The sequence below is a fragment of the Tarenaya hassleriana genome, unplaced genomic scaffold (assembly GCF_000463585.1).
Source record: "Tarenaya hassleriana unplaced genomic scaffold, ASM46358v1 Cleome644, whole genome shotgun sequence".
NCBI classification, from domain to species: domain Eukaryota; kingdom Viridiplantae; phylum Streptophyta; class Magnoliopsida; order Brassicales; family Cleomaceae; genus Tarenaya; species Tarenaya hassleriana.
In genome coordinates this window covers 11839-12728 of record NW_010968972.1, presented here as the reverse complement: position 1 = coordinate 12728, position 890 = coordinate 11839, and the positions used below count along the sequence as shown (strand labels likewise).

Here is an 890-nt window from a genome sequence, read left to right as displayed (position 1 = left end):
AAGAGCGGTGTTGTCATGTTCAAGGCTTTGATGAGCATTAGCAAGTCCAGAAAAGACAGGGTATTGTCTTGATACTCTCTTATTTTATAGCATCGGACATGGAACATTTGTAAATTCAATAATGGAATTTCTGTAACTCATTTATATAGAATTTTTATTCTTCAATCAAAATATCACTCTATTATAGCTTTTTCTGTGTCCACAGATGTGATGTACAAACCCGCCAATTCAACTCGAATGTTTCTTTTAAAACGTTGCACGCCGTCGTCTGATATGGGGTTCCATTCCATAGGAGAAGAAATGCCCGGGTTCGGGATAAAGTTATTCTGGGCAGGGATAAAGAATAGCTCGCTGACAAGCAGAAAGCGACTTGCCAAGTGGGCCTTTGTGTTTTTCGTTACAACGATAGTGTAACACAAGAAAAAAACATCTTTGTATTTCAAACCCATAAACAATTTTTTTTTTTATAATGATCATACACAAAGAACTTCGGGTTTTTTAGAGCCTTTTTATCTTAAAAAACTGAATATCATTATAATTAATTATTTCGAGTAGCTTTCTAATTAGGAAAAGACAACTGAATTATTTATCTAATCCATTTTATTATTATATGCAACATAGAAAAACATACATGTATCCAAGATTGATAACTCAACCGGTAAAAAAAGACTAAAACTTTTTTCCAATCCATGATTCAACCGGTAAAAAAAGAATAATTTTTTTCCTAATCCGGGTTCGAGTCTTCATCTAGAGAGAGATATTCATATGGGTTTCTCCAATTTTTTGGGATATATAGTCGGGTCAAAAATCTAGACATTCACATAAGTTTCTCCAATTTTTTGGGATATACAGTCGGGTCAAAGATCTACTGAGCTTTCGAATTATTAAAA

General features: G+C 33.3%; 1 long non-coding RNA gene across 1 annotated transcript; it reads left to right on the top strand.

Moving 5' to 3' along the window:
• LOC104800066 lies at positions 1–506 on the top strand. Its single transcript, XR_769676.1, has 2 exons — positions 1–60; positions 206–506. It is a non-coding gene; the product is annotated as an uncharacterized LOC104800066 (long non-coding RNA).
• The last annotated feature ends 384 nt before the right edge of the window (positions 507–890 follow it).